Source organism: Anolis carolinensis, chromosome 3 (assembly GCF_035594765.1).
Source record: "Anolis carolinensis isolate JA03-04 chromosome 3, rAnoCar3.1.pri, whole genome shotgun sequence".
Lineage (NCBI taxonomy): Eukaryota > Metazoa > Chordata > Lepidosauria > Squamata > Dactyloidae > Anolis > Anolis carolinensis.
Genome location: NC_085843.1, coordinates 128,631,761 through 128,654,875, shown reverse-complemented (window position 1 = coordinate 128,654,875; position 23,115 = coordinate 128,631,761).

Below are 23,115 nucleotides of genomic sequence, written 5' to 3'. Positions count from 1 at the left end.
AGAAGAGAGTCAGCCACAAATTCTGGCAGGCTATGTTTGTTAGAAAGGAATCAGAAAATATTTGCTTATTTGCTTTTATTAATTCATCACAAACTAATATGTAATGGGATCAGTGACCAATATTCAATTGCTACTGCCAAAAAAGTAGGCCTATTGAATCAATACAAACGTGTTAAATCAGCACTAAAGTTCAAGTACTTCAATTAAATCATTAAAGGCAGAGAATAAACCAGGTTCATATGCAGTATTCAAATATAATACAATTAAAATATAACTGAATATACATCAATAAACTAAAATTAAAGAAAATGCACACCCTACTTGATAAAAAAGGAAGAAGTCTTCCTCAGCAACCAATCAACTGCCAAATGACTGCATGAATAATAACATGCCTTCCTGCCAATACAATAGACCAGGGGTCCTCAAACTTTTTAAGCTGAGGGCCGGTCCACAATCCTTCAGACTGTTGAGAGGCCGGACTATCATTTGAAAAAAAAAATACAAACAAATTCCGATGCACACTGCACATGTCTTATTTGTAGTGCAAAAACAACAGCAGCAGCAACAACAACAACAACAACAACAACAACAACAACAAAAGAACAATACAATATTTAAAAATAAAAACAATTTTAACCAACATACATTGATCAGGATTTCAATGGGAAGTGTGGTCCTGCTTCTGGCCAATGAGATAGTCAAGTTAATTATGGTTGTTGTTGTTGTTGTTGTTGTGTGCCTTCAAGTCATTTCAGACTTTGGGCGATTTTCAGACTAAGTCTAAAATTTATTTATTTATTATTTATTTATTTACTGCATTTATTTACTACATTTGTATCACACCCTTCTGACCCCAAAGTGGCTTACAAATTATATGTACATACAATATATTATATTATTAGCATAGCACAATATTAGCATTATATATTACTATATTGAACTATACCACTATACTGTAATATTATTAGTAATATTATATGTAATATAGAACATATAATTAATATTATTATATGGTATTATTATTAGTGTTATATTGTATTACATTATAATATTATTATCAATATTATATGTATATACAATATATTATATTATAAAACTGAGGGCGGGGGGCCAGGTAAATGACCTCAGAGGGCCGCATTCGGCCCCCGGGCCTTAGTTTGGGGACCCCTGCAATAGACAGTAGGGAGAGCGTCAGGAAAGCCTCAATGGAAAGGAGGTTCTTGAATCTTGGAATATACTTAAGAAGGCTTTCTTGGGTGCTGCTACCAGATATGCCTCTGAGGATAATGACATGACAAGAAAAATCTCAAAGCCTAACCAGGCATATATAGGCGAATATAGTTCTTTAGGTATGCTACATCCAATTAATAGTCTTGCGAATCATAACTCTGAATTGTGCCCAGAAAGAGACTGGGAATGTAATGACGATGCTATAATAAGGCATTCACATGTTCCCTGAAAGTGATCCCAGTTAGCACTCTGACTGCCATGTTCTGCACCTTTTCCCAGCATTTTTTCAAACACTGTATTTAAAATTTTCCAAAATCAATACATATTGGGGGGAGGGAGAAAAGAAAAGAAAAGAAAGAGAAACAAACGAAAGAAAATGAAAGGAAAGACAGAAAATATCAAAGTGACTTGATCTTCTCTTCACTGGCTAGTAAAACCAGTAGAACCGTCAGCTAGCTGCTTCCCAAAAGACAGGGGAACTATCAGTAACCGTTCTTATGTATGCCTTAAACTGGGGACTACATATGGCTAATAAATTGTAAGCAGTCACAATGCCCTCCTAACTGCCTAATAAGATTTCATTCTATTGTTGCGGGAGGTAAAAGACTGGATGGTATATCCTACCCTAGTTCCATGTGCAGAAGCTGGCTTTATTGTCAGCTGACACTTACTTCAACACTGCTAATGGGAGTATACAAAGGATCTTGTACCAGGGCTGGAGATGATTGGGCCCACTAGATCTGGCTACCATCATGGTTGATCTGGGGCCAGCCCAGAACATAATGTGCCAGACTGTCACTGGATTAAGTAGCCAGTGTAGTGACACCACCAGAGTTTAGGACAGTTTCTAATAGAAACTTCATTTTCTCAGACACTATGGTGCTACAAGATCCCTTTGTATACTAACATTCTATCTAGACTAACTCCGCTATGTCTTTGAATTCTATTGCAGATGAAAGAAAATAATAGTTGTGAGCAGCAGGAAATGTTGGGGGCTCAGAGTAAGCTAATGTAGACAATTGAGGGGAAGTGTAGAAAGCTGTTGCTGGTCCCAACACTGGCATTTGAGGTCTCTGTCTTATTCTGCCTAGTGGTAAGTCTGGCCCTGGGGAAAAGAAAAACTGCAAGGGAAGCAATGGCAATCAATGAACAGGATCAAAAATCAGTATGGCGGTGGATGAAAAGGAAAATCTGTCTGAAATCGAAAAATGGAGAATATTCGGCACACAGAATGTTCCTTTTCTGTACACAATCTCAGAAGTTCACCTAAATAAAGAAAATGTCTATTGACTCCAACGGTGTACATCTTTCTGTAAGTTTTGTATAATAGGCATTATATGCCCACTTCCAAAAGGAAATTATAAGAGAAATCCACAAGCCTTCTACATGAGTAAGGAAAGTTCCTGTTAAACACCTTGATATGGGAACAACAATTTTGTGAAGTACATGAAGGTCTACAGAACTTATCACAGATTTCAGTCAATAGGGCCAGATGTAAGTAGTACCTAGCATATGTCCCTTGACCTCTCGGTCATGCTCCATTTTGCTCTTGGCAACTCCTGTTGAGAAGGCCTTGCTGAGCAGATTTTTTGCACATTACCTGCTGTGGGCTCATGCAATCCCAATTATTCATGCAGGGTCCATCTGGTGAGTAAATATTAAGGCAACTCAGGGGTTGGTCACATAATTTTAAAATATACAGTCAGGTTTTCCTTCAGTCAGGAAGTGGTTTCACACACATGGTCTGTTCAAACATGGTCATCTCACATTGTAGATATCTCAATCATCATGGTACCTTAAGATAAAAACAACCAGATTCTTAATTTGGTCAAATTAAATAGCCCAATATTTCCATTCAGGAGAAATCAATGTAATGCTTAATTTATGCATCAAAAATGATCAAGGTTCCTCTTTCAGGTCAGTCTAATGTACAGAGTATAAAAACCAGTGTGTGATCTGCTGAAAATGCTTGAAAATCTTTAATAAACATAAGTTTAGATTACAATTTATTAATTAAAATATATTCTATTCTGGATATTAAACATATTTCTGAATTTAAACATTGAAGCTTTGTGTATGAAGAAGTAGAATAACATAATACCTGCAGAATCTAACCATCCCAAACCCCATACCAGTAATCCTAACAAGACCACATTTCTAGACTTCATAACCATAACTGCTGAAATCCCAGAAAGAACAAATCCACTGAATAAAATTTCAATTGGAAATACAGACATTCAAGTAAAGTTTATCCCTTTCAAAATAGGTTCCTTGTGATCATATACAGCGATTCCAGCATTGCTTCTACTCTTCATAGCAGTGCATGAAGTTTTGACTTGAGATGTAGTTCAAAGCCCTCATTGCAGCTTTGGGCTGCCATCTGTTTTGGACTTCAACTCCCAGAAACGCAGTCAGCCTAGTTAACAGTCAGGAATATAGGGAACTGAAGGTCAAAACATCTGGAACACTAATGTTTGAGAATCACTGATCTAAGCCATCTTAGCTAATAGAATAACATCTGAGATAGAATATAGACTTGTGACTCTTTGCCTCATAATATTGCCAGTGGAACTTTGAAAGCTTGCATGAGGCTTTTTCTCCAGGTTGGTTGACCAATAAAGATATTGCTCCTTGTGGATTTTGTTGTATTTTGTTGTATGGCCAACATGAGCACTCTTTCTTGAGTGTTGTTGTTGGCAGATTACAGTAGAAAATAATATGCAAAACATTGGCCATTTCCCAACAAGGAACACTAATACAAATTCACTCATATGGGTTTGTATATGTAAGAATATGCCCTTCTCTTTTCTCATTCATTGACATCTCTTTTCATTATTCATCCCATTACTTCAGAAACTAAACAATCTTTTTCACTGACATATCCATAAATAACTCCATAAATTTTGAGTGGGGGTAGATCCTATCAGAGATTCCATGGTAAAATGCCTAGCAATGTGGGGGTGTTCTCTGGAAAATGGGGAAACTAGCACCATCTGATTTCATGGCAGATTTGACTGGCATCCCCAAACCATTTAGGGATTTAAAGCAGCGGTTCTCAACCTGTGGTCCCCAGATGTTTTGGCTTTCAACTCCCAGAAACCCTAACAACTGGTAAACTGGCTGAGATTTTTGAGAGTTGTAGACCAAACCACCTGGAAACCCTCAGGTTGAGAACCACTGATTTTAAGGAACACACTTCCATCTTGAATAAGTGATATAAAGGTTACTCATAAATATTTATCATTGAGAACACATTGAGATGTTCAATCAAGAACTTGCAGGATGTGAAAAAATTACCCATACAATTCATACAAAATATGGGCGTGTACAAGAAAACCTGTTGTTTTTGTCAGATATTTTTCCATTGAAAATAATGTATTTTCTGCAAAATACTAAACTTTTTACATGAATTCTTTTCACAAACATGAACAAAAATACTTGATAAGTCTCATAATGTTGCCCACTGGAGAAAAACTATTTGCAATAAATTGTGATTTCATGCAAGGATTAAATAAGTCAAGGTTTAAATCTCTCTATCTCTTGAGTTGGGTTTGAAAGTAACTAAGCAGGCACAGCACCTCCTTCAGAATCAGTGTAATGTGAGTCTGACTGGCCCTGCTAGTTACTGGTCTGATTGCTGCAGTCCGCACTAGATGAAGCTTGTGGGTCATCTTCAAGGGCAGTTCCCTCTATAACACATTATAGTAATCCAATTAGGCAGCTATCAGAGCATGAAAAGGAACTTGGGGGCAATGAGATCTGACAGTAGGTGAGATTCAGTCTTCCTGATGTGAAACAGGATGGTGAAGGAATCAAATAGTGAAGGAATCAGATAAGTTATATAATTAATGGATGAACTGAGGATGAAAAATGACAAAGGATTAAGCTAGAAATGTTAAGGAATTCCAGATGTACTGTACAAACTTATAGTGACTAATATATATCAGGTGCTTTTACAACTCTCCCTCCCTGCCTCTCTCTCTCTCTACACACACACACACACACACACACACACACACACACGTATATAAACTTAGATAGTAAAACCACCATATTTGTAGAAGACGCACCCCATGGACATCTGAAAACATGGATAACAATGAACTTTATTTATTTGGTATACATTGGCTGGAAGTATACCATAGAATCGTTCAGGAAGACTAAGGACATCATCACATGGACTTCAGGCTCCGTCCTAAGACATTTCCAGGATGGAGCCAGGACAAAGCTGCCAGAGCTTTTCACACGACACAGGACTACTTCCGATGGGGAGCTATCCTGGCTCTGTCCGGGAAGCATCCTAGGACGGAGCCCTGAGAACATGGGTAGCTAGCCATGATCTCATAGCCTACAATGGGGCCAATGCAGGGGAAGCTGAGCAGCGACACTTTCCCCTGTATGATGGGGAAAGCAGTGATGTGGGTGATGCAGGGCATGGGATGACAATTTCCTCACTAACCCATGGATTCGCCATGCTGCCCAGGGAATTCCCTCACTATCGCCCACGTTACAGAGGCCCAAAACCACTTCTGGGAGGTAAATATTTTTGAAGCTGAAGGACCTCATCTGATGAAGCAGGGGGGAAATGTAGAAAGCAGAGGAAAACAAAGGGAACCATTTGCGGGCATTAAGATCAGCTGGGGAGGTCCTGCACTCGGTCCCGCCATCACAAGTGCAACTGGTGGGGAAGAGAGACAACACCTTCTCGGTGGTGGCCCCTCAGCTGTAGAAATCCCTTCCCAGCGAGATTGAATCAGCCCTCTCCCTCCTGGTTTTATGGAAAACAACTCAAAACTTGGTTATGCAAGCAGATGTTTGGTGAGTGATAATACTACTGAAGCAGCTAAATAACAACTACGGGTTTGGTGCAATGTCCAATGTCTAAAATGTTTTTGCATCCATGTTTGGTGTGTTTGTTATTTTTAATGGTTTTAATTCATTGTTACACATTATTGATTTAGATATATATATATATATATATATATATATATATATATATATATATTAGGGTTGGGCAAAAAAATCGAATCCTTCTGATGTCGTATCCAATTCGTATGTTTTCTCACTTTTGAACTGTGTTTAGAAAAAGGTTATCCTGTCGTAAGTATCATACGATATTGAACCCTTGATTGCCAATTTTTCGAATGGTGTCGAATGTTTCGGAGGGGGCAAGCATGGAGAACGAGCGGGAGAGAGGTCTGGGTGTGCTGGAGTGCTTGGCTGCTGCTTGCAATGGGCCGCTTTAATCTGCTTTGGAGAACGAGCGGGGGAGAGGTCTGGGTGTGCTGGAGTGCTTGGCTGCTGCTTGCAATGGGCCGCTTTAATCCGCTTTGGAGAAGGAGCGGGGAGAGGTCTGGGTGTGCTGGAGTACTTGGTTGCTTGCAATGGGCCGCTTGAATCCGCTTTGGAGAAAGAGAGGGGGAGAGGTCTGGGTGTGCTGGAGTGCTTGGTTGCTTGCAATGGGCCACTTGAATCCGCTTTGGAGAAAGAGCGGGGGAGAGGTCTGGGTGTGCTGGAGTGCTTGGTTGCTTGCAATGGGCCGCTTGAATCCGCTTTGGAGAAAGAGCGGGGGAGAGGTCTGGGTGTGCTGGAGTGCTTGGTTGCTTGCAATGGGCCGCTTGAATCCGCTTTGGAGAAAGAGCGGGGGAGAGGTCTGGGTGTGCTGGAGTGCTTGGTTACTTGCAATGGGCCGCTTGAATCCGCTTTGGAGAAAGAGCGGGGGAGAGGTCTGGGTGTGCTGGAGTGCTTGGTTGCTTGCAATGGGCCGCTTGAATCCGCTTTGGAGAAAGGGCGGGGGAGAGGTCTGGGTGTGCTGGAGTGCTTGGTTGCTTGCAATGGGCCGCTTGAATCCGCTTTGGAGAACTAGGGGGAGAGGTCTGGGTGTGCTGGAGTGCTTGGTTGCTTGCAATGGGCCGCTTGAATCCGCTTTGGAGAACGAGCGGGGGAGAGGTCTGGGTGTGCTGGAGTGCTTGGTTGCTTGCAATGGGCCACTTGAATCCGCTTTGGAGAAAGAGCGGGGGAGAGGTCTGGGTGTGCTGGAGTGCTTGGTTGCTTGCAATGGGCCACTTGAATCCGCTTTGGAGAAAGAGCGGGGGAGAGGTCTGGGTGTGCTGGAGTGCTTGGTTGCTTGCAATGGGCCGCTTGAATCCGCTTTGGAGAACTAGGGGGAGAGGTCTGGGTGTGCTGGAGTGCTTGGTTGCTTGCAATGGGCCGCTTGAATCCGCTTTGGAGAACGAGCGGGGGAGAGGTCTGGGTGTGCTGGAGTGCTTGGTTGCTTGCAATGGGCCACTTGAATCCGCTTTGGAGAAAGAGCGGGGGAGAGGTCTGGGTGTGCTGGAGTGCTTGGCTGTTGCTTGCAATGGGCCGCTTTAATCCGCTTTGGAGAAGGAGCGGGGGAGAGGTCTGGGTGTGCTGGAGTGCTTGGTTGCTTGCAATGGGCCGCTTGAATCCGCTTTGGAGAAAGAGCGGGGGAGAGGTCTGGGTGTGCTGGAGTGCTTGGCTGTTGCTTGCAATGGGCCGCTTTAATCCGCTTTGGAGAAGGAGCGGGGGAGAGGTCGGGGTGTGCTGGAGTGCTTGGTTGCTTGCAATGGGCCGCTTTAATCCGCTTTGGAGAAGGAGCGGGGGAGAGGTCTGGGTGTGCTGGAGTGCTTGGCTGCTGCTTGCAATGGGCCGCTTGAATCCGCTTTGGAGAAAGAGCGGGGGAGAGGTCTGGGTGTGCTGGAGTGCTTGGTTGCTTGCAATGGGCCGATTGAATCCGCTTTGGAGAACGAGCGGGGGAGAGGTCTGGGTGTGCTGGAGTGCTTGGCTGCTTGCTATTGGGGCTCTTTAAACCTATATCCCAGGATCTAGTTTCAGATTATCTGATTTAAACTGGATTATATGAGTTCTCTCTGCAGATAATCTGGGATAAGAAGAAAAGTGCCATCCAGTGCCATCTGGACCAAGCTTGGCACACACCAGCTGTGAATCCTAGGGGGGTTTTGGATGGTTGACCCAAGACTTTTGGGAATTGTAGTTCACCCATACATTTTCTCATGGGAGCATTCATTAAAAAAAAGAGAGAGAGAGAGACACCATGGTGTAATGTAGTGCAGGGGTTCATAGTCCCTCAGACTGTTGAGGGGCCAGACTGTGGTGAAATAGTCCAAAATTAGGATTGTTGTTGTTGTGTGCCTTCAAGTCATTTCAGACTTAAGTCAACCCTAAGTGTAAAGTTTAGGACAGGGGCCAGGTCAATGGCATTGGAGGGCCGCATCTGGCCAACGGCCCTTAGTTTGGGGACTCCTGGTGTAGTGCATTATGGTTTCCTGAGTCCACCAATTTAACAAAGTTTCAGCCACAAAAATAAAGTTTCTGAAGTAGAACAATGACTTTCAAAGTAAAGACAACCCAATGAAACAGGAAATAAGACTTCCAAACCAGGAACAGATTTCTGCAATTATTATAAAATGGTTTATTATAAAAGCTATAAAAATTCGCCAAAAATCAGAGGAAAAGGGAAATGTTCTGAATTTTCGTGAGCTATCAGTGTTAAATGTGTTCTACCACTGTACCAAGTTTGAAGAAGATAGCTCAAAAAATGAGGGCGGGAGAGACCTGCAAAATCTCCCCCCCTGTTTTTTTTTGGCCACTGCGCATGCGCGTCCGCCATTAACGAATTACTTTTGAAATTAACGAATTTTCGTTAAATTTCGAAATTTTTGAGGGGCAAAATTCGGAAATGACATCAGAAACGAAACGTTAGCGCCCCCTACTTTTGAAGCGAGTTTAGAATCAATTTTTTCATGGATCGCTCAAGCCTAATATATATATAGCATTGAATTTTTGTCATCTATTATGTTGTATACCACTTTGAGTCCCCCCAGGGGAGAGAAAAGCAGTATAGAAATGCAATAAATAAATAAATCCTAAACTATTCCCTCCCATCTTTCCCCATTTTCTGGCATGGTCAGCCATCGCATCTACTTATCTCACCTTTCCTCAGCTTTCCTGGGCCCGGTTCTGTTCAACATCTTTATTAACGACTTAGACGAAGGGTTAGAAGGCACGATCATCAAGTTTGCAGATGACACCAAGCTGGGAGGGATAGCTAACACTCCAGAAGACAGGAGCAGAATTCAGAATGATCTTAACAGACTAGAGAGATGGGCTGAAACTAACAAAATGAAGTTCAACAGGGACAAATGCAAGATACTCCACTTCGGCAGAAAAAATGGAATGCAAAGATACAGAATGGGGGATACCTGGGTTGACAGCAGTACGTGTGAAAAAGATCTTGGAGTCCTCGTGGACAACAATTAAACATGAGCCAACAATGTGATGCGGCAGCTAAAAAAGCTAACGGGATTCTGGCCTGCATAAATAGGGGTATAGTATCTAGATCCAGGGAAGTCATGCTCCCCCTCTATTCTGCCTTGGTCAGACCACACCTGTGTCCAGTTCTGGGCACCGCAATTGAAGGGAGGTGTTGACAAGCTGGAAAGCGTCCAGAGGAGGGCAACTAAAATGATCAAGGGTCTGGAGAACAAGCCCTATGAGGACCGGCTTAAAGAACTGGGCATGTTTAGCCTGCAGAAGAGAAGGCTGAGAGGAGACATGATAGCCATGTACAAATATGTGAGGGGAAGTCATAGGGAAGAGGGAGCAAGCTTGTTTTCTGCTGGCCTGCAGACTAGGACGCAGAACAACGGCTTCAAACTACAGGATAGGAGATTCCACCTTAACATCAGGAAGAACTTCCTGACTGTGAGAGCTGTTCGGCAGTGGAACTCTCTGCCCCAGACTGTTGTGGAGGCTCCTTCTTTGGAGCAGAGGCTGGATGGCCATCTGTCGGGGGTGCTTTGAATGCGATTTCCTGCTTCTTGGCAGGGGGTTGGACTGGATGGCCCATGAGGTCTCTTCCAACTCTACTATTCTATGATTCTATGATTTCCTCTGCTTTTTGATGCTTGGAATTGGGCAATACCAACTCCTGAAGATGGCTTCTAGGCTCCAAGCTCTTAGGAAACAGAGCCCCATGGAATCCCACCTTACATTATGTGATGGCCTCCGTGTGACTCCTGAGGCAATCTGTTTCCTAAGCGCATGGAAACGGAGCCTAGCAGCCATTTGATGAAGTCTTATGTGAAACCATGAATATGCCAGATAGGACCCACAGCCTGAAAATGTGTAGTACACCACAATTTTAATAAGAATTGCTTATCGAAGAATTGACAAATGTAGTAATTTCACAATGCTTGGATAGTTATGTTTTAAAATTAATTCATTGCCATTCAAGATCCCCAGAGTAGTTCATTGTTGTGTGTACCTTCAAATTCATTCCAATTTGTGGCGACCCTAAGGCAAATCTTTCATGGGGTTTTCTTAGCAAGATTTGTTATCTTTTCTTTCCTCTGAGGCTGAGAGGAGGTGACTTGCCCAAGTTTACCCAATGCGTTTCCATGACAGAGCAGAGATTTGAAACCTGGTCTCCAGAATCATAGTCCAATGTTCAGATTGCTGCACAATGGCTATTGTAAAAAGCATCATATAGCATGCTTTTTGATAGCAGCTTTCATTTTTAAAACAACTTTAATTGATGCCATAAGGATATGAGCTGATAGAACAAGATTCACAAACTTTCTCGATGTAGAACAGAGCCTAAAATTGAGACCACCGGATAAATGGCTCACTAAATCTTTGTAAGAGGAGAAATATCCATAGTCTCTATTGAGACCATTGAATATGTGTGTGTGTGTGTGTGTGTGTATACACACACACATATATATAAACTTTATGAGCTCATGCTCTTCTAATCACATTCTATACATTTACCAGAAACAATTTTCTTGAGGATGGCTATTCTGCAGTCTATAATGAATCCCCAAGAAGACTCAAATATTCACTCACAGTATTTTGGAGTGGGAATTATATTTCTGTGAGTGAGTGATTCTTACATCTGCAATTCTTCTTAGAAATGTAACATCTGAACTTTTCCGGAAGAATACATTGAAAATTATCCAGAAAATTTCCACAATGACACATTTTCACTTCAAAACCAACAGTTTAACATTTTGCAATTCAAACCAATGAAATGTCCCTCCAGATTTTTATTTTCCCCTGGGGTGCCACAGGAAAAATCAGATGTTAGTTGCGACACTTAAATCTAAAGTATTTTTTCAGCACACTTTTGCAGAAATCAACACTAAACCTGGTGTGGTTTTGATCTGAGTCGTTTGTGCTGGATTGAAAGTGCATAGGAAATATTTGACTACAAGAATAGCTATAACAGATGGTGATTTGCAAAGTGCAAGATCTTTACCATGGGGAGCAAATGCAATGGCTTTTTTCAATTCCTTTTCTTTCAAAATGTTAAGAATAAGAGACATAACACAAAACCTAGTATATAAAGAAAAAAAATAAATGTTTTCTATTGAGCAATGCCTTTCAGGCCAACTCATTAGTCTCACATAAAATGGAATCAATATTTTTTCATCACACTTTAAGACTTTCTTTCCCCTTGCAAAGAAAGAATTTAATAGTTCTGCATTGTTTTACAACTTCCATTCCCTCCCCCTTTTTCATATGACTTTTGTCTTCATGCCGGAAACAGACATTTTAATGAGCCTGTTTGCTGCTAGCACCTTATACACATGCAGAAAAGATAGTGGGGCTGTTCTGGATTGCACGCCAACAGTCTGCTGATGAAAAACAGGTCCACATATTTGTGAAGAATGATGAATGGGAAGTTCATACTTGCTCCCCCCCCCCTTTTTTTCCCTTTTTTCTTTTTCTTGTTTGCTAATGGGCCATAAGGAAAAGACTTCATTTTCTGAGTTTGCAACAGGATAGTTTCCTTAACTAACTTGCTGAGGATATAAATGGCTGAAAGTAATTTTCAGTAGTTAAAAAAAAATAACTGTACAAAATCTCCTTTTTGCATTTATTTGTTTGGACTCTTTCACAGTCCATATAATAAGAAGCTTCCTCTTATAATATTTGAAATTGGTAATCACTGTTGACAATGAAGTGTTCAAATTTAATTATGCAATGACCCTTGAATAAAACACAGCGGTGATGGAGTGAAATGAGCACAAAGGAAATAGGAAGGCAATTTGTATGAAGCGAGGTTGAGTTTCAGAGAGCTTCCGGGTACTGTCAGTCTTCAACTTTTCCCACAAAGGAATAAACAGTTGTGCTTCAGGCTGAGGGCCAGAATAGACAATAAACACGTGGCTGCCACCAAATCTACCAGTGATGTGTCTTATTTCCAGCCCCTCCCCAGTCTAAAATTTAATAGAATCCATCCATGTCCTAATGTTCCCTACTGCTTTTCTCCATCATACTCAGAGCTGTTGGCTACATGTGGAGCTTGTAGCAGGCCAATAGCTTTCTTTGTATATTGCAAGGCTTCTGTATCCAAGAACTGCTTAGTTTGGACCTGAGTGGTCCAGTAAAATGGGGCTAAAAATAATATTGTTTTACAGTCATCACTTCCTAGGTACCCTAGGTCAGGGCTTATTAAACTTTTTCCACTAACAAGCCCTTCCTGCTTGAAAAAGGATTGTTCACCCCTTTTCATCCGAGAAACTTTTACATGATATATAGGTATATAAAATAGGTATAAAATCAAGTATTTACTGATAAGTAAGCATTTGCAAGACTTTCTAATCAGACTGATTTTCCTTTTTATGAAGTACAGCTGAAGCATTTTCTACAAAGTCCACTGTTAACATGGTCTGTTGTTGCTAACAGGTTTATTCAGAAACTTTTACACTGAGTGCAGTGGGTTAAACCACTGAGCAGCTGAACTTGCAGACGGAAAGGTTGGAGGTTCGAAGCCAGAGAGCGGGGTGAGCTCCAGCTGTTAGATCCAGCTTCTGCCAACCTAACAGTTCAAAAACATGCAGATGTGAGTAGATCAATAGGTACCACTCCAGCGGGAAGGTAACGGCACTCCATGCAGTCACACGTCCACATGACCTTGAAGGCATCTATGGATAACTCTGGCTCTTCGGCTTAGAAATGGAGATGAGCGCCAACCCCCAGAGTCGGACCTGACTAGACTTAATGTCAGGGAAAAACCTTTACCTTTACCTAAGGATTTAAATGGACCTCTATACTCACGAGCCTTGTGGGAGGACTGGACTAATAAATGTTCCCCCAAAATTTACTTTAAGGGGTAAGTGGAGTTTACAGCATGCTTTGTAGGAAATGTACTATGTTCCTACAAAGCATTAAAGGCCCAATACAGGTCTTTCCTAAATAAAAGTGAGTAGAAGTCATTTCGTCTTCACTTCTTATTTTTAAAAGGTCTTTTCTTGGACCTAGAATGGCCTGGGTGGCAGAAATGTGGAATTGTCAGCATACTAACTAGGGTGTATTTGTGGACAAAATGTTTTGACTTTTTAAAATGATGCACACACAAACACACACATGAGCACTCAGGCTACACTACCCAATGCTGTTTAAGCATATAACCCTAACAATATTGTCTCTATAGTCAATATATTAATTCTACATGAAGTTCAAAAAATGATACGCAAAACAAATACTTCACATTTACTTTCCAAACTATGTATTTGTTATCCTTTTCCATATTTGGGGAGTGGGGGTGGAAAGAAACAGCCACTTTTTACATATATCCTTAGGCTAATCTGTACACTGCCTTTTCTGCTAAATTAAAAGCAGTCTGAATGTTATCAGCACAAAGCCATAATTACACCCATGGCAGCAGAAAACCATAAGCTACAGGCTGAATATCTTTGTTTGAAGAACACAGAACAGAGCATTCTTTTGCTGGTTCAGTAATGTCCTATTGAATCTGTACATTACATGGAAAATTAGCTTTAACCTTGTCAGCTCTAGGAATACCCTTCCGATTTGGATCATTACATTCAGTCCTTGATGCCATAGGCAAAAGACTCTATAGAAGATATTTTAGAATTAGACAGCAGAATTTGCTTTTCCAATTCCTGTTTCTCACGTAGAGAAAGAAATTCTATGAAAATGTAACATATAGTTATCACAATCAACTGTTCCTCGAAGTAATCACTTAGGAATATTTAACTGTGTAATTCTATATGTGTTTTCTCTAAAGATAAAGAGTCCTTTGGATGAGAGCCCCTTCAATGACTCCTTCCATTCCCTCCAAAATTGGTATAATTCCTTTTAAAGATATAGTTACACTCCATATAGTTGTGATGGTAATGCTAACTGCTAATGCAGAGTGTGAACTAACAAGATTTGGTTCAGATTCTATTTCTGTGGCTTAAAAAATAAGTGAAATCAAATTAAAATCTGAGTTTTGATTTTGAAAACCAAAGCTTCATGCAATTCATTTACAACATATGGAAGTTATCAAAATAATAATAAAAACAACACATTTGAAGTACACTTTGCATGAGGGAATTAATCATCCAGTCAGAAAAATGCTGGGATCCTATTGGTGATGTGTGCATATGTACTTTTTCATATCTTGAAGAAGAAGAAATCCGATGCATCCATGCACCATGACTACATTACCTCTCCTCCATGCATTCACACATAGAGACTGAACCTCAATTTGAAGGAGCACAATCCTATGGGTAATCAGTGCCAGAGAGGTCTTGGTTAAGATTAATGAAGAAAAGGCAAAACTTTAATTCAAAATGAAACAGAGGAAATAATGTTTGGTTGAAATTGGGTTATGAGATTTAGTTGCAGATACAAGGCAATAAGGACTGGATGCAGATGTGATTTTAAAAAGGATTTTGTAAGAGGAAATTTGATAGAAAGTTTGGAGTTCAAATATATAGAAAATTTTAGAGCAACACGAAAATTTAAGAATAGATGGATTTAGTTGTATTTTATTATATGTTCGAGATTTACAGTTTTAATTAGTAAAAATTAGTGACAAGAGACTGTGCTAGTGCATTCCTGATAGTAGGAAAGATGAGAAATTTGGATACTACTTATTATGATGTGATGGTTCATATGTCTGTCATTGATATAATAAGATAATGATTGGCTGATTTGGATCTTCATGCTAAATATGTTGGAATCACAGACACCTTAAAGGGCCAGACTTAAAAGTAACTTCAAAACAGAATTTATTAAAACAAAAGAAAAGGGAAGCAGTGATACTGAAATGCAGTTTCACTGGTCAAAACTCAAAAAACCAAACCAGACCTGGTTCAAAAGGTAAACAGAAATATAATCCAGATTAACTGGATGCAAAGAGCAACAAGTCCAACAAAGCGCTCTGAGGTAAAACAAAAGGCACAGTACACAAATGGTTAACAAAAGGAGTTGCAGGAAGAGAAGCGTTGTCAGCCGAAGTCCAGGGTCAAAGCAGGAGAAATCCAAAACAGCATCGCTCCAGTGTCCGCAGAAGAAGCTAGCCAAACCAGTCCAGGTCCAGAGAGAGAGAAGTCCAAACTGTAGATCCGAATCCAACGCTGAACACGAAACAGGCAACAGCAAGTCTACAAGAATCTTCAACACCCAGCACACAAACACACATCAACACCTTGCCTTCTGCAAAGACCCCTCACCCCTGAACCCACTTTTATCTACATATCATCAGAAGATGAACCGACCACCGCCCCATCACTATCCCCCGCAGCTGCTCCCAGCTCGTCACGTGAATTCCCTTGACTTTCCCTTCAATTCCTCCATCTCCTGCCAAGACTTAGATCCCCCAAGACTCAGTTGGATCTCCTGATTGCCAGTCTTCACCCCCAGAGAACCCCATAAAGGTACCACTAGTTGTTGGTGCCTCACAAATAGCTTGCACTTCTCTTATCTTAGTCCAATCCATGGTGTCTCCTTCTTCTCCTTCACTCCTTGACCTATCGTCCCCAGAGAATCCCTCAAACAACTCCTCATCTGTAGGTGCTGTAAATATGTCCCGGATCTTCTTTCTCTGCTGCTCATCATCAGATTCCTGCTCCCAAGTAACCCTTTTTCCCCTTCTGGCACCCATACTACTGTTTGTAACGTTACTCACAGGCTCTACTACAACAAAATATATCAAACATTAGGGAGAAGGATAAATAGTTTGGGTTATTATTGTTTGTGTATTTGAAGATTTTTTTCATGTAACTGAAAACTTTGAATAAAAATATTATTTAAGAAACACAGGAGGAATAAATTGGTTGAGTTAGAGCCACAGGCCTCCCTTTGTCAATTGATTTTTCTATTGTAGTTCAGAATATGTTTCCTGAATTTCAAGATTCTGAATTTAACCACAACAGGGGAAACCTAAACAAGGAAGAACTAAGGACTGGAACTAACTTTCTGAGGTTTATACCTCCAAAAAAAGTAAACTTTGGCTAAGTTTTACTTATACTGCATTTAAATGTTTTTTCAGATGTAACAGTAAAGAAACATTTTGAGAAATTAGGTGTTCTCTGCCTTTAAAAGGGTATCGGTGGTTTCACAAAAGACAGAGATGCCCTAGATGACAATAAGAGTTTCTTTACATCTGCAAATAGAATTTAAATTTTACTATTAAATTTTATACATAACCAAAAGGGAAGTGCCATCTGCTTCCACTGAGATCTCTCAAAACCAACTGAACTATAACAAAAACATCTCATATAAAATGTAGGCCTATAACTCTAACACCATCACTTGTGTACTGTAAGATTATTTAAAATATCTTTTACTTAACAAAGCAAGTCATGTCATGAACTACTTGAGAAACTGCAAGTCGACTAACAAAGAAGCCAATGGAATTTTGAAAGCCCTCATGATGTATTTTGGGCATTTTGGTTGGCCAATAAAGGTATCTACTTATGGGAGAAATATTTCTATGACCTATAGTGTGGATGTATATGATAATATATATACAACAGTATTTTCAAATATGAACCAAACCAGGGTTTAGGATCTTTGGAGGAGAGTCTTCTTTCAGTGCCACTGCTGAGATTTCAGCTAGGACCATGGATAAAGAGGCCCATGTCCTGTGAGCTTCTGCTAAACCAGATCAGACATGATAAAGAACATGCACTCTAGGATGAAGGCAAACCACAGAGATTTATTACAGTTTGTCCAAAAGGGATGCAAGTACCAGCAAACACTCAAAGTGTACAGGCATAACTCCATAGTAAAACACAACAAATTTTATACAGTTCTGACAGCTATTCAGACTTCCCTCTCTTCCTCCTGATTGGCTGAAAAATCAGGCTGGCTGGGATCCAAGCATGGATTGGCTGGAGGTTTCCCTGACATCACTGATGGAAAGAAGGGATCCCTGTGGTGAGAAGAACAGCTGATACATTGTCAGTTTAAAGATCAAGTCAGTTGCAGAGACACCCACATGAAGGGAACAAAACAGAAGGGCGGAATGACATGTGTATGCAGATGATTCCTTGATTGATTTAAGTTTCCAGTTCCATAGAGACAAAGGTTCCATAGACCCAAAAGACAAAAGGTGACATTCCCAAACCAGGGGCTTGACTGCCTATTCAGAAAACTAATATATTCACATTGGTTTAGCCTTCATAGCTGGCAAGCCTCCAACCTTAGTCAAATAGGTAAACATCCTAAGGTCATCTTGGTGACAAAAGTATCATCTGTCTTAGATACATACACAAAAGGATTTGATATTTTCTGGCTTGGGAGATCACTGGAGGGACTTTTCTATTATTGTATAGTGGACTCTGTTTTCAGGAGCTTATGCAAACGGGGCACTGGGAAGGAGCTGACTTCAGGATACATTTGATACAAGTTTATAAATGTAGTAATTGTTACAGTACACAAGCAATACAATTTACAAAAGAAATATCAATTTTATACATTTCTTAAAGAGTTTAGCTTTGATATAGTTCAGGATACAGTTGCTGCTGGGTCCTTCCAGAGCCTCCAGTGGCTTTGACATTGCAAAACTTTGAAAAAGCAGAAAATGTTTTTAAAAAATTAAGAAAAAAATCATAACTCTTCCTTGAAGTTTTATTAAAGTTCATAAAGCTTTGGGAGGGGGGTGCCATAACTCAACAGCACAATTTACTAGCACTGTTATGCCTGATGGGAACAAGAGAGGGTGCATCTGTATTGCAGCAAATTAAAACTTTGATTCTGAAAAGTTTCTAGAAACCGGCTGCCCATACTTTTAATATATATATGCTCATATTAATGCTTTTAATTGATTAGTTTGAATTGGTTTTAAATTTTATGGATTATTAAACTGTATTTGAATGACTTTTGAATATTTTTATCTATGACTTTGTATGTGTTTTGACTGTTTTATTTTGTTTTAACTTTCTCCAGTATTGAGGAAAAGACTGAATACAAGTGAGATGATGATGATGATGATGATGATGATGATGATGATGATGATGAGCATGACTATATGTCATATAACAAGTCATCTAATTATTTGAAGAGCCTGATATCATTGAGACTTACAGTGTATTTTATGGTACTTGGATTTTCTTTGAGCAAACAGATTTTTGTAAGATGATGAATACCATACATTTCTTCCATGTTGATATAAGAAAATGAATTTGTCTAGGAATCTATCACACTCTAAGGCCCCTTCTACACTGCCATATAAAATCCAGATTATCTGCTTTGAACTAGATTTTATGACAATGTAGACTCATATAATCTAGTTCAAAGCAGATAATGTGAATCAGGCCCGTAGCCAGGATTTTGTTTCGGGAGGGGCTGGGATTTTGGTTGGGGGGGGGGGGGCTGAGTCTGAGTGGGAGAGGGTCTACCCAAGCAAACCTTTTGTATTGTTATCCCAATACCCCCATGCATATGGGATATATTGAGCATGGTGATCAGATCATGATATGAATAAACATAACAGTTTAAATAATAAATGTAAGGCCTTCTCGTGGACCACCCTGAGAATTTGGGGGGGGGGGGCTGAAGCCCCTCAAGCCCCCCCCCCCCCCGGCTACATGCCTAATGTGGATCATCTGCTTTGATAATCTAGATTATATGGCAGTGTAGTGTAGCGGAACCTTTGTGCTCCGGTCCTTGTTTGAGCGCAGTGGAGGAATGGAGACGGACAACTGAAGGAATTCCAAGAAAGCAGTTTTATTCCGCTAATGGCCACTAGGGTTCCCCCTAGCACAAAGTAAGTGCTTCTCCAGGGGAACCCCCAGTGATGGGCTGAGAAAATATTTATACACACTACAGGGTTCGGGTTATGCCCGCCCACAAGCAAATTCATTGGCTTAGAGTTGTGACGCTGCCCAATCAGTGCTGACCAGCAGGCCGGCTGCACTCTTTCAGTGCCGTGCTCACAAATCATTCAGAGCGCCTGCGTACGCATGCGCTGTTTGTTTATCTTTAGCTTTCATTTCTTCAGAAACACATGATTTCCCAGAAGTCACATGTTTCTGTGAGTTTATGCACCCGGGTCGCTAGCTGTCGCCATCTCTGCCCATATATGGTATTTCCTGGGGTTCTTTAACCTCCCGCCTCACTCCCCCATTTTCTTTTTGCGAAGCGCATGTACAAAAGCTGAAGCAAAGCATTTATGGTTCCATCCAATCCCGCTTGGCTTGGAGTATGGCTATCTTTTTTTCAGGTAAGGATTGTGTGACACACCTAGTACACATTTGCATCATTATTGGAGTGCAGCACATAACTATGAGAACAATGAACAATCCTAAAATCCCTACCAACAATATGTTCTTCAACCATTCTATTGAGGGTAACCAGCTAGTCACCCAGGAGAAGGGAGACCAACCTTCTATCTCCTGGACATTATTGTAAATTAACTTTTGTAATGACTCGATGTTATCTTCAATAGTACTATTCAAGTTATGAAATTTCACTACACAACGCCCTCTAACCATGGCGCATAACCCCCCCCTGGCCGCCAGTAGGTAGTCAAGGGCCAACTTATGCTGTAGGGCCATCTGGCTGATTTCTTCTACTTCAGACTGGATTTCCCGGAAAATTTTACCAGTGGCATTTATGGACTTTTCAAGGCGGCAAGTCAGGCCTAGAACACTTCTACGATTTGCTTGAGCTACAATCCCTGGGTAAGCACCCAGGGTCAACAAGCCTGTGATCAGGCCTCCTCCTACACGGGAGGCCTCTGAACCTGACAGGGCCTTGTTAATAATGACCTCATCCGAGCATTCTGGTCCTAGAGGGCCTGTTTGCACAATATCCCGTTTCAGGCGCTGATGCCTTTTGTGTAAGACCTGAACTGGGAATGTCAAATAACCCACACCGACACACTGGTAGTTGCCGGGGTGATAATTTGTGGCCCATTTATCAAAGAAAAACCATAGATTTGGATCCCTAATTTGCCATAACGGACAGAGGCTTTTACCTAGGCTCAGTTGGGTTAATTGTTGCAGTATGTTCATATAAGATTTTAGGCCCTCAATAGAATCATTCACACTAAATGTGGGATAATCTGGATACATGCTAGCCCACTCGGTTGCGGTTAGATTTAATCGTGAGACATAAGATGTATTAAATCGTCCATGTAGATAGAACCGGTCTCGACAATGGGAATAATTGCCTAATCGGGAAAAGAACGCCTGCCTAGTTCCCCAGTGTTTCCACTCAGAATTCCATATTCCCGATCCTCCACAACAGAAGCACAAACCCCTGGTGGAGGTATGGTATCTAAACCGTCGAAACCGAGTTTTATTTATCTTTTGCGGTATGCTAGAAAACACGGTAGGTGGACCCTCCTGAGCCTTGGACAATCCCTCCAACACAATCTGTGGTTCATCAATTAAATCGGGAAGAAATGAAAAATCTCCTACGGTGAGGGGGTGTTCATATATTAATGCTACCTCTTTCCCGTGCTGCTCAAACATATAATTGGCATGTTCTTTTATCCAATTCCCATGTGCTCTTTTTCCAAAAGAGAGAATAAAACTCAGCACAAATAATATACCAAACACAGTGCGCTTTCCTCCCCTCCTCATAACTTGTCTCCCACTTTTTCCTCTCAAAATGTCTAGCCACCATCTCCCGGAGAGTGCCTTTGTTGGGCCATGCTGCGACATACTTGACCACCGACGCTCCGTTGCACCCGAAGGGATCAGCTTCATGGCCTTGTTGACCCCTTAGGGAGTTGCCGGATGATCCTGAGTCTCAGGTCCTCACCAGGAACTCGCTCCGTCCGCCACTCCTCAGGTGCTAGTTTTACACGGGTGTAATGTATCCACGGCTTAATCTCCTTCACCTTCACTGCAGTGGGGGTAGACAGGAGCACAACATAGGGTCCTCGCCACTTGGGTCCCAATGGCTCAATCTTCCAATCCTTGACCAGAACCTCGTCACCTGGTGAAAAACAATGTAGAGGTGTGGTAGGGAATGGTGGGTTCAATTCAGAAATGTATTTTTCTAACTGCTGCATTTGTCTGCCCAAAGCCTGAACCTGGGCCAATGTCTGTTTCTCTCCTATGAGGTGTTGCTCAGCTCCTGTCTCTAAGGCTCCCTTCAAGTTCAAAGGGGGTCGTCCATAGAGTCTTTCAAAAGGGGAGAGTCCTGTCCGTTTGTGTGGTGTACATCTGATTCCTAATAATGCCATGGGCAAAACCACCGTCCACGGCAATCCTGTCTCTTGGCAAAGTTTCCCAAGCTGAGCCTTTAATGTCCTATTCATTCTTTCCACTTTTCCAGAAGATTGGGGTCTATATGCACAATGTAACTTCCATTTTATGCCCAAAATCCTACATAATCCTTGCACAGCCTGTTGAATATATGCGGGGCCATTATCTGACCCAATTTCTAAGGGTACGCCAAATCTGGGAATAACATCTTTCATTAGAGCTCTTGACACCTCCACAGCCTTCTCAGTCCTTGTAGGGTAAGCCTCCACCCATCCTGTGTATGTGTCCACGAACACCAGTAAATATTTGTATCCTTTGTATGGGGGCATTTCTGTAAAGTCAGTGACTAAAGCTTCAAAGGGTACCCCACCCACATGTTGGACTCCTGGTGGCTTGAGGGGTCCTTCTCTGGGGTTATTTTTGATACATGTCCAGCATCTTCGGGCTGCTGCTGCCGTTAGGCTATGTAATCCATCGATATACAACTGTCGTCCTAGCAGATTTGCCAATGCAATTTTTCCTAAATGTGTGTTTTGGTGCATGTGTTGGACTAAGTGCCATGCCAAGTCCTTAGGGACGTAGACACGGGCGTCTGGCATCACTATGAGTTCTCCTGACCACTGACCCTTCTCCTTTAAGGCCCATTCTTCTTCCTCTGGTGTATATGTAATGTTATGTTCAGTTAATTCTACCTGTAGGGCCATTACCTGATGTTCAATATAGGGCAGCCTAGCTGCCTCTTTGGCTGCCAGATCAGCCTGCCTATTTCCTTGCACTACGGGATCGTCTCCACGTTGGTGCCCTTTACAATGCATCACAGCCACCTGCCTTGGCTTCCAAACCGCCTCCAGGAGATCCACAATCTCTCCAGCATGTTTCACGCACTTTCCTCCAGACGTGAGGAGCCCGCGCTCCTTGTACAGTGCTCCATGTGCGTGGAGGGTCGTGAAGGCATATTTTGAGTCTGTGTAGACGTTAACCCGCTTTCCGCTTGACAATTCCAACGCTCGGGTCAGGGCAATCAATTCGGCCTTCTGGGCAGAAGTCCCCGGGGGCAGTGACTCTGCTTCCAGCGTCTCTCCCCCCCACCGAACAACCGCATAACCTGAGTGTCTTTGATTATTTTCCATAAAGGAGCTTCCATCTGTGAACAGAGTGTCGTCCACCTTAGTTAGTGGCACATCCTTCAAATCCGGTCGACTGGAGAATACCTCATCCATCACCTGGGCACACTGATGGATCGTGGTGTCTCCTGGAGTCGGGAGCAAGGTGGCCGGATTCAGAGTGGAGCAAGTCTCCAGGGTCACCAGTGGGTTGTCACACAACAATCCCTCATATTTCATTAACCTCTCACTTGTGAGCCAGCGCGGTCCCTTAATGT